Source organism: Corythoichthys intestinalis, chromosome 1 (assembly GCF_030265065.1).
Source record: "Corythoichthys intestinalis isolate RoL2023-P3 chromosome 1, ASM3026506v1, whole genome shotgun sequence".
Lineage (NCBI taxonomy): Eukaryota > Metazoa > Chordata > Actinopteri > Syngnathiformes > Syngnathidae > Corythoichthys > Corythoichthys intestinalis.
The window spans coordinates 28,369,775-28,386,479 of NC_080395.1; the positions used below are offsets into that span (position 1 = coordinate 28,369,775).

The 16,705-nt window shown below is 37.7% G+C and overlaps 1 protein-coding gene across 10 annotated transcripts in view; it reads right to left on the reverse strand.

Moving 5' to 3' along the window:
* The window catches only part of celf6 (CUGBP Elav-like family member 6), a 380,567-nt gene that overhangs the window by 166,565 nt on the left and 197,297 nt on the right, over positions 1-16,705 (reverse strand). The window lies entirely within an intron of this gene.

A 16,705-nucleotide genomic window follows, 5' to 3' on the forward strand; every position in this document is an offset into this window, starting at 1 on the left:
TATAAGTTTATATAGATGGTGTTGTGCTGAGAAAAGTAATATACCATTTTTAAAGACATTGTAAGCATTTACTCATGACTTAAATGTTGTTTTCTCCCAATACTTTTTATAACTTGTACTTGAGTACATTTTTGGATGACTACTCTTACTGAAGTAATATCATTTTGAAGTAATGCTCCTTTTTTCCACCTGTCCTGTTCAGCTTATTAGACATGGCGAATGGGAATCTGAGTTTTCTTATAGACTGAACAGTTTTAATGTTCCACACGGGAGTTTGATGTGCTCCCATTGCGGTTGTTCATATTGTTAAAGTTATTAGAAGAAAACAGACAGGAAGGGCTTGGGGGGGGGGACAAAAGTAATACTACTCTTAATTAGTGTTGCACCGATACCATTTTTTGGGCCCGATACCGATACAGATACCTGGCTGTGCAGTATCGGCCGATACCGATACCATTCCGATACCATTGTTTGCAAAAAAAAAAAAAATATATATATATATATATATATATACATATATATGTAAAAGGTATGCAACGATACAGTTAAGTCACGGTTCGGTACGATTTTCGATACAATTCAATACATTTAATGCTCTGAAACAGAAAATACAACTGTTATTATTATATATATATATATATATATATATATATATATATATATATATATATATATATTTTTTTTTTTTTTTTTTTTTTTTTTTTTGGTAACAAGCATTTTAGTGCATAATATTTATGTGCCCACTTCTTACTGATCTGAAGAAATTTTGTATATAAGTGCTGAGAACAATCTTTACTGTTTGTAAAGTGGGGCACACTGTTGATTGCTGCAGCTCTCTTAGCAGCTATATTTACCATATAGGCAAAACATCCTATTTGTGGTCCGAGTCCATCTGTAACATGTGCTGAATTAACAGTATTTGCAGCATTATCTGTAGTCACTGGTATGGATTGATTTGGCCTGCTTAACTTCCATTCAGTCATAGCGGTTTCTAATTCATCAACGGACAATATGGCGTCGCTCTGGGCTCACGCAGCTAATGGCATGGGATCTAAGGTAGCAAATCTCTGTTGCTATTTGATGATATCTAGTGTGTGCGCGCGAGAGTTAACATGGGATCTAACATAGGACATCTAGGTTGCTATCTGATTATATCTAGTGTGCGCGCTGTGCCGCTTGAGTGTTTTCTGCCTACAGAAGTCACTTCTGCTCATTACTGCATAGCACCAGCATATGAGAATCGACTTTCATAAACAGGACGAGTTTGAAGTACGGTGCTCTTAATTTGCCACTCATTGTTCATCATGAAACCATGAGTTTGCTTAGTCTCTCACGGTCTTAACCTTTCTGATCCCATCGGCGCTCGAACAGCGAGCGTTAGCTTACGCATTATAATCGTTTGTGAATGCCATGTTAGAAAAGCAGCGTAACATCGCGGATATGCATTGTAGTGAACATCCTGAATATTGAAGATGAAGATGATATTTTCGTTTGGTAAATTTGAGACAAAAACATACAGATGTCATGCATCGGGATTTGGGAAGTTAGCTCACGTGGGGAAGACAGTTAATTTGCGCTCAAGTGACGCCAGTAGATGGTATCGGTGCCCTAAATGTTGGTACTCGTCGATATCGATACCACCAATTCGGGCCGGATCGGCGCTCCCTGCCGATACTGGTATCGGTATCGGTGCAACTTTACTCTTAATTGAGTAACATTTTTAGCTACTTTACCCACCAATGTCCGTTGCTCACTGGTTGATTGGGAATGGGCCAATAAGCGGATTTTAGGGGGGGGGGGGGGCAAAGGTGGCTGAAAAGTGTCATTGCATGAAATTGACTTTCCTACATATAAAAAAGTTGTAAAGCAATAAACCTACAACAAAAATGAATGAAATGAAAAAAAAAAAGAATTTTTATAATGGGCCAAAATTATTTTTTGAATATATCATGTGACTAGCACCTTAAACGGTCATTTGCTTTGCATATAATTAAATAAATAAATAAATGAGGGGAGGGCAATTTTATTTTTCAAATGATTTTTTTCTTTGATTGAAAATATATTTAGTTTTTTATTAAAGCAACTTTTTGGGGGATTGAATGATTTAAACATAAATGTCCTACCCATAATAGGGCCCAAACACAAAAAGGATTGGTTCAATCAAAGAAAACTTTTTCAATCAAAAATTAAGTGTTCAAATGCAAATTTTTCAATCTCAAATATTTTTTTGCATTCAGAAACGTTTTCTAAGATTGACATTTTATCTTTTTTGATTGAAGTGATTTTTCTTTTTGAAAATATATATTTTTTAAGCAAATTATTTTTTGATTGAATAATAAAGACAAAAATGTCCCAGCCAAAATGTGGCCCACACACCAGTCGACTTTACTTCAATCAAAAAGGTTGCTTTAATCAAAAAAAAAAAAAAAAAAAAAAAAAACTAAAAAAAAAAAAAAAATCAATTAAAAAAGCTTTCATGTGCTTTTTTTTTTTGTTTTGTTTCAAATGTATTTTTGCATTTAAACACATTTTTTTTATTGAAGCGACTTTTTTATTGAAAATATGTATTTTGATTGAAGCATTTTTTTTTTTTTTTTTTTAATTGAAGCAACTTTTTTTTGATTGAAAAATAAAGACACAAATCTACCTCCATATGGCTCTGCCCAGGAGATCCAATTTTTGACGAGGGTAACTACATTGGCATGACGCCGGCGGGCGTACCGTATTCAAATGGTTGACCATCTTGGCAAAAAGGATTGCCTAAGCAGCCTAATTTAGAATTTAGAATGATGGGAAACAAAAAACGCTCATTGGCAACGTATTATTACAAATATTCTTGTAAATTTATTTTATTGCTGACACTGCATTTTGGGGTCATCAACACGTGCCCTAAAAGTCAAACTCCGTCTATGCCAATGAACCATTGTAACACCAACACCCACATGTGAAGTGTAATGTAAATTTATGGTAAAGGGCTAAATAAAACATGGTCAAAAGTCATCAATTTGGTATTGTTAAGGAGGGACATAATCAGAAATGAAAGAAGACAAGCCAGTGAACACAGATGCTTCAATATTGTGTTCGAAATCAACATTGACAGCTCGTGAAACTCAATAGTTACGTACCAGTAAGTTAAAGTTGATGTTCGTTTTATCCATTTTCTTGGGCCTGGAAAAATTTTTTCTACAAAGGATTGAATGTAAAAAAAAAAAAAAAAAAAAAAAAAAAAAAAAAATCAAACAATTGAGTTTATGTAAATTGAAATAATTGACCCAAACAATTTAAATCATAACAATTTAATCCACAATTCCATTTTGCTTTGAAGTTTTCTTATACCCCTTTCCCACTGGTCAAAAAACCCATGTCAACCCACTAACAATCGGCTTTTGGTGGCAGTGGGAAAGGTGCAGCGACCCGCCTCGACCCGTGTCAATCAACCCGCCAAGCGACCCGCGTTAAAATCACCTCGGCTCTGATCGTCATGCAGTGTGAAACCAAAACCCCGGGTCAACAGTCAACACCCTAATCCAGGGGTTCCCAACCTATTCCACTAAGGCACACTGTGGGTGCAGGATTTCATTCTTACCAAACAAGATGACAACACTTTTTCCCCAATCTGGTGTTTTACAAGTGCAATCAGTTGATTGCAGTCAGGTGTGGCTTGTTTTAGCAGAAGCCTCATTGGTTCAACTGTCTCTGCTGGATCGGCTGGAACAAAAACCAGGACCCACAGTGTGCCTTGAGGACTGGGTTGAAAACCCCTGCGGCCTAATCTACGTGGTGACGTAGGCTCTTACGTGATGCATCATAACAACGTGCCAGTCGCCTCCCATTTAACACGCCCCACAACCGTAGTTACGTCGATGCTCACAACAAAGGTAGTAGAAGAAGAAGGAGCCAGTAGCGCACCACATTGAACAACATGTCCCAGCATTGGAAGCTGAAACCAAAATTCACGTCGCTTACGTTGCCTCACCACAAGCAGAGTGTTGATCCTTTGCTGCATTTCGATCATTTTGAGGGCAGTAAAAAGCACGAAAACAGAGAACACAAACGGAACGGAGGCTTCCATGTTGCTCTGCATTGTTTACTTTCTTGAGCTGAATGAATTCGGTTGCACTTGTCGACGCGCATCTTAGCGTGGTGACGTCACGTAACCTTACACACGGCTGAGGAGGGGTGGGGGGTTAGATGGGTGAAAAAAAACAAAGACGCGGCTTTTTTTTTGTTGTCAATGGGAAAAGTGCCAAATGCCAATTGCTAGTGGGTTGCATCGGCTTGGAAAAAATGCGCGTTGACCCACTAGTTTCAGTGGGAAAGGGGCATTAGGCTCATGAGTGAGTTGAAGCAATTCCCACCCTGATCTGGTTGTAAGCCAGTCACCTGAAGACAAACATTCACATTAACGTCTATGTACAATTAAACTTCACAAGTCCACATGCATATTTGGAATATCTGAGAAAACCCACACAAGAGAAACATGCGAACTGCATACGGGAAGCCACAAACTGAAGATTGGAAGAAGGAAAATCTGAACTGTGAGGCAGACAGAACTAACAGGTAACCACGGCTCCTTGAATGAAGTAATACAAGAAAAGACTGGGCTAACTTGTTAACATGAAAGTTGTGATTTGTTGTTGTCATGTCAGTAAGGGAAATGCTGCTCCTATACAAGCACATTTGCCTTTGACATGACTTTGATACAGGTTAAATTACTACATGGTATAGCGATAAATGTCACATCCAACTCAAGCTATTCTGTGGTGCGATGCAGTCCATCTCTTTTCTTTTTTTCTTTCTTTCTTAGCTTTGTCTGTGTAATCTCCCTCTCATTCCCTGTAATTGCCCACCAAGCAGGAGCGTTGACATTTATTTATCTCTCTCTATCTGTGTTGGCCCATAGAGAGGCTCCACCCGCTTTGGCACCGTCATCCCATCCAATTCAGTTTGTAAGACCGTGGGACAAGCCTGCGCTCATAAAGCTCCTATCTTAGCTTAATTTTGGCTGGACTCGAGGTGGCAGGGTGGGCACCCGGTGACAGAAAGTGAATGAGAAATCGAGCCATCATGTTATCCTCTGCTCCATAAAGCCTCTTTTCTTTCTTGTACTGGAGATGGATTGCCATGGATCTCCATGCACCCAATGGCCAGGCTACTATATTACCTTTACTGCCCCATTTTTGACTCCCTCACTCCTTTTCTCTCTAGCGAAGGGGTGACGATTGGACACAGAGCGATAAGACTAACAAATTAGTCAAAGTGACAGAGAGTTTTATGAGGTCTGCTATAGTGAGGCGTCTGCTCTCCCTCTCCCGCCTCTTGCTCATTCTCACAGGGGACGCCTTGCCAGGGCACGTGCACAAAGTATTCAGGAAAAGAAGTAAAAACGACGGGGTAAAGAGAGAATGAGAACTCTAGACGCAAGGAAGTAAGATTAAAAATGTGAGATTAGAGGAAGAAATCACTGTTACGAGAAGCTTGGGGATCAGTGAACAATAGAAAAGTTAAACTTTTGAAACAGTTTTTGCTTCTGTTTAGCATTAGCATATTGAAGTGAGATGAGGAGTAAATTAGTTTGCATAATAGGGGTGGGACCAAGTGCACAGATGTTTTTTTTTTTTTCTTGCAATACATTTTCAATAACGACACAGAGCAGCCCAAATTGTCTCGAAAATAGGTTCGAAATACAATCACGTCTTTCCAGACTAAATCAGATCTGTTAGGTCTCCCCAGCTCGGAGCCTCTCGCACGCCTCTAGTCTCAGGAACAAGTATTCAGCCAGCTGGGATGATAATAAATGTTCTGGGAGATGTATTTATTTAATAGTTAGATGGAATGGTTAGATGAGGGGTGTCCAAACTTTTTGCAAAGGGGGCCAGATTTGGTGTGGTAATCATGTGAGGGGCCGACCTTGGCTGACGTCCTTTATGTTGAACAATATATTTAAGCAAATTTTAGCGAGCCATTACATCACCATCCATCACATTTGCTTTATTATTATTTTTTTTAATTAATAATTTCAACAATTTCGCAACTAGCCTTTGTGGCTAAGCTTTCGACTCTCGGGCTCTTGTAAAACACTGCTGCTGTAACATTAAACTAGCTTCAAGTTGCTTCAATTTCTCACTACGTATCTTCCCTGTAATCTTGTCATACATGTCAGCGTGTCTTGTTTGGTAAAATCACCATTCTTGTGAAACACTGCTGCTGTAACTTTAAACTAGCTTCAAGTTGCTTCAATTTCTCGCTACGTATCTTCCCTGTAATCTCGTCATACATGTCAGCGTGTCTTGTTTGGTAAAATCGCCATACATTGAACGCCTTAAAAACAGCAACTGTCACTTTGCAAATGAGGCAAACACAATTGTTGCGTATTTTAGTGAAGAAAAAGTCTAATTTCCACCTATCCTTGAAGTGTCGGCCGTCACACTCAAATTTTTTTTGTTGATTGTCGCCATTTTAAAAAATTGTGAGTAAAAGGTCACACAGGGTAATGTTGCTTAGAGTAATGTTGCTTTTTAGTGGGTAAATGAGGAGCAGCATTTAGTGTGTAAGCTACCTCATATGCTAGTAGCAGTACTGCTGACCAATTTATTAAGTCTGTGTGCGGGCCAGACGTTATTGATTTTATGACAGAGGGTATGATTTTATGACGGATGAAATTTGACCATGGGCCGCATTTGGCCCCCGGGCCGGACATGTCTGGGTTAGATAGTAGGCAAGTGGTTTTTTTTTTTGTTTTTTTTTTTAATCTAAAAAATAAGCAAAAGTACAATAATACATAGTACAATAAAAATTGTTTACAATTATCTGGTTTGGTCCCTTTTATCAGGAAAACATAACCTTCCAAACAGCTGTTTTCTTCACTGACCAATTATGATCAACATTTTGGACCCAAAATGAAAAAAAAAAAAATCCCCCAATTTTCTGTCAAAATGTATAACATTGACATCCCATTGACAGGAACCGTTTTGAAACTTGATAATATTTATTCAGTTTTATACGACAAACATTCAACAGAAAAAAAATAAGACTGAATAGTTTAATATTTGATAATTTAACAGAAACAATAGGTAAGGTCATAAGCGTTTTTGGCTTTTACACATACTATGGTCAAAACAGGTTATATACCGTAGACCAGGGGTCCCCAGCCAGCGGCCACATTTGGTCCGGCCCCCTGAACAAAAAAAAAAAAGATTTTTTTTTTTTCAATAGTGTTATTTATTTCCTGGCTTTTTTCTGTGAAGAACCCAGAGAGGGTTATTTGGTTATTATCTATTTAATTAATAGTGTTTATTATATTATATTATATTATATTATATTATATTATATTATATTATATTATATTATATTATATTATATTATTTTATATTATATTATATTATATTATATTATATTATATTATATTATATTATATTATTTTTATTTTTATTTTATTTTATTTACTTTTGTTCCGTGAAGAATCCAGAAAGGGTTATTTGATTGTGGCTTTCTGAAAAACAATACATTTTTACATTTAGGCACTCCTGCAATCGTCACACCTTTTTGTTACAAACTGACCCCGGCCCCTCATCAGAGAAGGGAAAAGTTATGTGGCCCTCTCAGGAAAAAGTTTGGGGACGCCTGCCATAGACCAACAGTGCAAAATAGTGGGGAAAAAAATATTTTTGCATACAGTATACATTTCATCTAACCCAAAAAGGGTTTTCGAACACACACATCTATATGGCGGAAAACACAGACAAGACTGAAAAAGCAGTTTTTTGCTCTTGCACCCCTCTTTAAAATAAACTTCTGTATTTTAAGCCAAAAGAACTGTTGTGGTTGACAGAACATTATGTCTATATGCTGCCACAGCAGATTCAGGGCGCACTAAGCCTCCGAACTATTTTTAATTTGTCCGTTTTACCCTGAAAACCCCCGTTTACAGACGTCGCGCAACCGCTTTTGTTTCAACCTAGCCATAAAAAGAAGGTAAGTAATTATATTCATTATTCAAAATGTCTGTCATTTTTAGCTTAAAATCATTAATTAATGTCTAATATTTAGTTTAAAAAAATAAACGACTTTAAAAATTATTCACTCGCATATTTTAAACTTTTATACAAATTAGGTCACAATGAAAAATTTGGTGGCTGTAAAAAAGTCACGGATACCTACCTCATAACTATCGCATAATTGTATTTTATTTTATTTTTTTGTTTGTGTCGCATTTTCCCCGATATGTTAGATAATAAATAATCGATCCAAACAAAGAAAAATTGAAAAATAACGTTTAAAAGGGTAACTATATGAAAAAGAAAATCTCAAACACTCCTTGATGTCTGCGATTTCTGCATCACGACCCTTGTTATATTACCATTTTTCACCCATAAAATCCCCCCAAAATCCAGCTGTGGCCATTCACAGCTGTGTCTTGACATTCAGTGAAGCATGCGACATGAAGTTTTTGGATCGAAACAAGATAAGTACACAATAATATCTCGTTAAAGTCATGGCGTCTGTAATTCTGCTCTCACCTCCAGATAGGCTTTTGCTGTTTAAAAAACATAAAAAATAAAATAAAATGCCCTCCTGTCCAAAATGTTTCTTCCCCCAGAAAATTGAGATTTTAAGCTTTCCGATGATGTATCACAAATGCGAATCGAACAATTTTGAAATTTGGCCAAATTTGGGGTCTCAGAGCGAAACTTCAAGTCACCTGAGTGTTTTCTGCCATATACAAATTGAAAAAGTTGATACTGGGGAGCAAAATCGAATTTAACATTAAAAAAAAAAAAAAAAAAAAAGTATTTTCAAAAATATTGACAATAAACCAGTTCAATCAAATTTTTTTGAGGCATGCCACTCCGTTTCCCCTTGAACAAGACAAAGGGCTATGTCATACACTACGTCACACAGCCCACTCTTCCGGCATTTGTGCACTGCTGTCAGCCGACTCATCCGAAGAAAACAACAAATCTGGTCCATTCTCTTCCTAGAGTTGATAAAATAATGCATTAGCTTATGCTACAATAAGTTTTCGATTCATTCCGCACGTTTCAAAGTCGCTCGCTCAATCCAACCGGCCGTCGCTCGCTACCTCGCCTCCATCTCCTTAGGTGGCACCTCGCTCGGCAATTTATTAAAAATGCTCACTTTATGTCCGTCCTTTGTGACCTCACAATGACTCCTGGAATATGTAGTTTCTCGTGGTGCTTTCGGTTTTGAAAAAGGCGATTTGAAAATATGGCGATAAACACATTATTTCCTGTTTTATATTTTCCTGGTCGATTGACTTCAAGTAAAAACGAGCGTGAACCTCAACTTCCACACATTTAAACAAGACATACCACCAGCACGTGGGTGACATAATTACAACGTCACGAAGCTTCGAAGATGACTTGCGTGCAGGACGTGTGAGTGCCTCCCACGACTTTTAAGGGTTAATAAACATGAGCCAAATAAATATTGTTTAGACATTAATACAAACAGCAACACTTTTTTTACCCCATGGTTACAGCTTCCAATTACAGTTTATCGTAATATTTAATTGAATTAAAAATATTTATCGTATGTTGATCCAAAGAATTTTTGTATCTTAACACTTTACAACGGATTCATTACCAGGTGAAAGCCAAGTGCAGTTGCATCTAGAATATGTATTGTGTATGCATGCATACTAATCAAGTGAAGATGTAATCAGTAACATCCACTCCAGGGAATACTTCCATATCGCAGAAGGTTAGGTTAACAGACACAAGCCGTGCACATAAACTCAAAGCCATAACAATAACCTGGTACTTTCCTGGGTGCATCAATCACTCCACAAGGCCACAGTGCAAATATTTCCGAGCCGGGCTTTGTGAAACGACTGCAGTAGTTTAAAGAGAATGGTGAGAATAATAAATGTAAAACAATGATGGATCATGCAACTGTCAGATGTGCGTGTACTGTATTATGTATATGTCTTGCTCTTTTCCCATCATGTATGAGTGATTACATCACCCATGCATGCAGCTATGTTAGTAGAGTAGGCACAAATACACACCCTTCAAAGATGTAATTATCAGAACAAACTTAATTAAAATTAATACACTTAATATGTTATAGTTCAAAACACCTCCAACTATAACATTTAACATCTCTCTCAGAAGGTGCTTAACTCTTGTGACCTCCCTTTGAAAGGGTTTTTATGACAGAGCTGTCGTATAATACCACATCTGTTATGTCTTAGCACATGTACGTTTACTTAGAATGCTAAGTAGTTTGGCTGACGACAACAATGCAAAAATTGGATCCGTCGGACTGGCGCTGCCATGAAGGCAAAATGTACATGAGGATGCAAATTGCTGGAGAATGGCCAGAGCCAGGTTGTGCATATTAAGCCATACAAAGTCAACATGTCAGTTGTCAATAATGTTGATGTAAAGAACACTCTTACTAATACAATCTTAGAATATGGGTTTAAGCTATGGGTGCCCAAGTCTGGTCCTCGAGGAGCCCCTATCCAGCTTGTTTTCCATGTCTTCCTCCATTAACACACCAGAATCAAATGATCAGCTCATCAGCAAGCGCTGCAGGAGCCTGAGAATGATCCGGATTATTTGGTTCAGGTGTGTTGGAGGAGGGCAACATGGAAAACAAGCTGGATAGGGGCTCTCGAGGACTGGACTTGGGCACCTCTGGTATAAGCCCATATTTCGGGTATTTGGCCAATACACGTTTTCGATGTCAGTCTGTGGGTAGGAACCCCAAAGTGGGTAAAGATTCCAAGAGATACTGTAAATGCATTTGGTCTCCAGGTCCCCTCATTTTATTATCATTATTATTATTATTATTATTATTTTAAACAGATGTGTTTACATCACTATACATTCCAAATTAAGAACAAGTTTAGTTTGATGGCGAACTTAGGCAGCATCGACAAGTTTCCAAGGTACTTCCGCTTTACTTCCTTATGTCTACTCGCGATTTCTGTTTTGGAATTTCTCCATCCAAAACAACAATCCCTTAAAAAGACAATTTGGAAATATCACATCCATCTGCCATCATCACGACAGGGGAGGGCAACATGTTCTTAAAGGCAGATGTGGAACCAAGCTCGTGCCACCACAAAGACTGGGTGTTTTTGTGGCCGTATTGCAGCTGTGTTATGGAAGGTATGTTCTTCCTATCCCTGCATTTTCATGTGTCCGGTGCTCAAAAAATACAAAAGCTAAAATCTTGCGCATGAAACGACTTATTTCCTTTGATATCGTTATTACGATGATGATCTTTAATATTATTTACTACAACTACTGTATCTGCTGCTAACCTGTTGCTAATCAGTTCGTGTAGCATGACGCAATTATGCAAACACATAAATGCAAGTGTTACAAGTTTTTTGTATGTTTGTTTACTGGTGGAAACTGCTGTTAGGCAAGGGAATATAAGTTTATGTGCTTTTTCTACCCAGGGGTGGCCGAGAAGCTGGGGCTAGAGGTGGTAGCTCGCCTCGCGGCAGACCGTCAGCTCAATCCCGATATTCAACTACGAGCTTTATACTTCATCAAGTTTAGCATGCGTTATTGGAGCTGGAATTACCAAGGACAGTAGAAGAAAGCCCGTCTGAATGCCGCCGAGGGTCTTGTGATGTCGGGTGAAAGTTTGACGAAGCTCCCTCTCTGTCTACGTCAACCTTCGTTAATATTTTTCTATTAATTTTATAAATTGTGATTTATTGACCTGTTTTGCACATGCACCAATCGTTTTAAATCAAACAAGAAACGGAATCATGTCCAAATGTTTCACTGCGATCAATATCTGCAATAAAAAAAAAATGACATAGTATTTTTGTTTATATGTACATACCTTGTAGTATTTCCTTGTATTAAAAAATCCGTGTCAGCCCTTTTGCATTCGATAAATGTAATATAATTTGTAATTTCATCTCATTTTGATTACTCAAGTGGCCGGCGTATCAATCTACAACTCACGTCAACACAGGCTGACAGGTTGTTATAAGTTTGTCCACTAATGATCAACGAAGTGATAAGAACAATCATACAATCTCATCTACGTCTCATCTACGTCGTGCTGAATCCCATTTTTGAAGATTTCGTGATTGCCTCAGCTTTAATGTTGCAGTTTTAACTTTGTCAACACACTGCTTAATTCAACCACAATTTATGCTGTTTTTTTCTAAACCAGAAGTTCGGAGCAGACAAGATTGCGCCGCCCATGTTTCGCTCAGGAAACTTCTCTATAGAATTGAATGTTTAATGTAAACTGACCACTTCCGTAACCAGAAGGCTCACACCCATTGGCCAATACCCGGTACTGCAGGCTTTTACAAACACTTCCAGGACTTCATTTTGTAACACTGGAAGTTGGGCCTCAGTCAAAGCATTTTCCAGGACACACTTGCAAAATGTGGACTCATAAAAACAGCATTGCCCTTCACAAACTGTAGCTAATTTAATGAAAATTGTAAGGTTACACAAACCAGCAAAGCCACGTAAGTGTGTCTCAAGACCAGACTCGGCTCAGACGGCTGTTTTGGAAAATGATCACATCAATCGAAATGATAGATAAAAGACCGGGGAGCAATTGATAAAGTGCCACAATTATTTGGAAGATGAATGGCTGAATTTGCTTTTGAAATTGGACTGAATCTCAGACGCAATGGAACAGAACTCATCATCATCAATGAGGCTGCCGTTAGATTGCTTTCTGTCACAGGCCAATACGGCCGATTGGATCCATCTGCCAAAGAGGATCAAATGGACCCGTTTGCGAAACATCAGGGGCTGATGTATAGTGACCGCGTGTGGAACATATCACGCTGCAAATGAGCCATACATCACTGTGCACGCTGTTGTGTGTATGTGTGTATTAACACTTGACATTGTGTCTAAGTATGTTCAGTCGAAATGATGAAGGATATACAAACAAAACATGTGGGGTATTGATGGAATACTGTGTATATAATAATGGGAGCTTGAATTAGTTGTCATCCTCCTGTTCACGTACTGTATGTACTTATAGATTGCTATTAGAGTTTATGAAATGATGTGTTTCCTGATTTTACATGGCATTGTTCATAATCATGCTAGTGCATACTCAGTATTTTTTTAAATCTTAGTTTATGGATTATTTATAGGAATTCAGTGTATTTGTATTGGGGCGGTTTTCATGAATGACTGGACAAAGGAGCAATTGCTTTATTCCTAGACCTGTAAATTGTGTGTAATGTTGCATGTGCTATGGATTTTTATTGTGAATTATTCAGATTTTTTCCCCCAAAGGTATTAGTTATCATGCAAAAAATGGCCACAGGAGCTATCACATATCACAATATTTTACACAAAAATTGTGCTGGTACAAACGCCCTGTGTCTCTTTTTTTTTTTAATTATTTTTTTAAATAACTTTGTGGATTCTTTATAGTTGTTTGACTGTATGTACAGTATTAATTATGCAAGGTGCTAGTTTGCAGAATAAATGACAAAAAGTGCTATCACATAATCTTATCTATATATATTGTTTAAACTTTTTTTTTTTAATCAAAACTCTGTATATTACCCATACTTGTTTGTTCTTTGTAAATTTCATCCATCCTGAACAACCAGAAAGAGGAGCATGTAGTAAATCATGATAGAACCAGAGTGACGGTGTTCTGAAATTATTCTGGTCGGTCTTTCAACGTACCGATATTATCAAAATTGGCAATTATCATTAATAACTTGTAAAGCATTACAGTAATCATATGACTTGTCCACATTTATTTATTTGGATATGTTATGGGCCAATCTATGGTTGCTAATGGCCCTCAAACTGAACTATTGACACTCATGCTTTAAAAGAGATGTTTCACAAAAAAAAAAAAAAAAAAAAAACGGCCACATTGCCTACGCATTTATCCATAGCATATTTAATTGATCAATCTGCTTCAGCCTACATTTCATATTGATTAAGTGGTGGTCTCTGCCTGAATAGTCGATGAATTTATAATTCATCCTGGATTGAACCGAAAGTGTATATACGGTAATTTCTGGACTATAAAGTGCACTTGATTATTAGCCGCAGTGGCCAAAGTTCACAAAATTTTAGAAATAAATCCACATATAAGCCCTACCTGACTATACGCTGCAGGTGTCCATACCTTAACATTAGTTTTTCACATAGATGTTACACAGAAATATTTGATTGATCAAAAAATATATCTACTAACCAGAAGAGCACGCATCAACATCACCAACATGTGTTGTCTGAATGCTTAAATATTACTACTTAAAAAAATAATAATAATAACAGGTCACTACATTTGCAAATATATATTATCCACTTTACCTTGCCTTCTAAACTTGAAGTGGATGAAATCCTTTTTAAAAGGGTTAACAGCTAGCGCTAACCCTTATACTGTATATCAGCTTTTTTGTAGCATACTGTGGCAATACAGTCCTCCGAGTACCAGTTGAAAACAGCTATTCAACACTAGCATCGCGTTCGCTTGTCGCAAATAGTGGATGCCCATCAATTTAAAATTGTTATTTTATAGCAGCATATCGTATCAGCCGGAGCCATATTCATCTATAAAATCCTGTTTTTGAGTAAGTCTGACAAGCTTCTGGCAAGCTCTATCGGTACTAGTGTAGCGGCTGAGAGCTATTTCATGGCAAAATTTGGAAAGAAATTCTTTTAAAATAGTCTAATTTTCCAATTTTGTTATTTTTAACAAGAAAATATGAAGCCAGTTTGTCAAAAAAAAAAAAAAAAAAAACATGAATAAGCCGCTTCCTTATAAAAGCCAAAGGCGGGGAAACAGCGAGAAAAAAGTAGTGGCTTATAGTACGAAAAATACGGTATACTTATATACAATTGTTATCAGTAAATGAGTCTTATTATAGCTATCTTAAAATTAGTGTATTCTACAGTATGTCCACTCTCTCACACACACGCACTCATTTCTGTGGTGCATTGTGTCAAGGGAAAGCTCAACGGGATCCCACACTGTCACAAATACAAGACCACACTAGCGGCACTAGTCCACCTGCCTTGACAGCTAATTAGGCGTCGGTCAGAATAGCAGGCTTGTCTTGGGCATGGCTTAGAGTACTGTACAGTGGCAGGGCATCACAGGTTAGCTAGCATGACCAAACTGATGAGGTTTGCCCTGCCATGTTTTCTATTGGCATACTTAACCCCGGGACTATCTGCATGCCATAATGGCGTGCTCTCGTCTTCGTTAGGCTACCCTTCAGTCATTAATTATGCTCGGGCAACTTCTATTAGCCCTTCATTTAGGCTAATCAACAAGCTGGGGCCCCTCCGCTGACATCATTAGTACTCGTAACAAGAAGAGGCAGCAGTTATTTGTGAACATTAACATTTTCTTTGACCACAAATGCATTTGTAGACTACTTTCGAAAAGTTAGGGGATATTTGGTTTTAACATTAAAAAACTAAAATGCCATTAACCTGTCCACGTGACCTTAATTTCATCTTCTTTAAACTTGAATGTCACAACATCAATAGTCTATTGTCTTGTTTACAGCACCTTTGAATTATCCTTTGAATTGGAGCATTGTGACTACATTAGTAATACGAAGTTATGATGTGACGACAATCTTTTATTATCTCAAAAAAGCACATATATGTGAGTTACGGAAGTTAAGAGGGGTGTTTAGTTACAGTGGTATGAAAAAGTATCTGAACTGTTTGGAATTTCTGACATTTCTGCATAAAATCAACATCAAATGTGATCTGATCTTTGTCAAAATCACGCAGATAAAAAAACAGTTTCTGCGTTCACTAATACCACCTCAATATTTATAGGTTTTCATATTTTATGAGGATAGTATGCAAACAATTATAGATGGGGGAAAAATAATTAAGTGAACCATCACATTTAATATTTTGTGCCCCCCACCCCCCACCCTTTGGCAGCAATAACTTCAACCAGACGCTTCCTATAGCTGCAGATCAACCCATCAACTCGACCCAATCCCAACCAAACTTTTTAAAGAGACCCTGCCTCTAACTATTGACACTATCTTAAATATAATAAATACCTCATTAGTTACTGGCTACGTGCCGCAGTCCTTTAAATATGCAGTTATTAAACCGCTCTTGAAAAAACCTACTCTTGATCCTGATATTTTGGCCAATTATAGACCTATTTCTAACTTACCATTTCTCTCCAAAGTCCTTGAAAGAGTGGTAATTAAACAGCTCTGTCAGCACCTTCAGGACAATAGTTTATTTGAACAGTTCCAGTCTGGCTTTCGAGCTCATCATAGCACTGAAACCGCATTAAAGTAACTAATGACTTGTTACTTGCCGCTGACGTTGGATTAGTCTCAATCCTGGTTCTGCTGGACCTGAGCCCAGCCTTTGACACAATCGACCATAATATCTTATTGCAGAGATTAGAATGTGACATAGGCATTAGAGGAGCAGCCCTATGCTGGTTTAAATCATATTTATCTAATAGGTACCAGTTTGTCAATGTAAACCAGCAATCATCATCGTACTCTAGAGTTAGTTATGGTGTGCCGCAAGGATCTGTCCTCGGGCCCATCTTGTTTACGCTGTATATGCTTCCTCTAGGTAATATCATCAGAAAACATAGCATTAACTTTCACTGTTACGCTGACGACACACAACTGTATTTATCAATTAAACCTGAGCAGGTCAGGCAAGTAGAAAAACTAAGCGCCTGCGTCCGAGATATAAATACCTGG